Below are 306 nucleotides of genomic sequence, written 5' to 3'. Positions count from 1 at the left end.
TGAGCATGAGGAGGAGGATAGGATGAGGATGAGGATGAGGATTGGATGAGGATAGGACGAGGAGGAGGAGGAGGTCAAGATAAGGAGGAGGATAGGATGAGGATGAGGATGAAGAATGAGGATAGGATAAGGATGAGGATATGATGAGGAGTTGGAGGAGGAGGATGAGGATTAGGATGAGGACAAGGAGGAGGATAGGATGATGATAGGATGAGGATGAGGAGGAGGATGAGGATGAGGATGAGAAAGACCATGAGGATGAGGATGAGGACGAGGATAGGATGAGGATGAAGATGAGGATGAGGA

The sequence above is a fragment of the Lupinus angustifolius genome, chromosome LG09 (assembly GCF_001865875.1).
Source record: "Lupinus angustifolius cultivar Tanjil chromosome LG09, LupAngTanjil_v1.0, whole genome shotgun sequence".
NCBI lineage: Eukaryota > Viridiplantae > Streptophyta > Magnoliopsida > Fabales > Fabaceae > Lupinus > Lupinus angustifolius.
Note: the sequence above shows the minus strand (reverse complement) of the source record.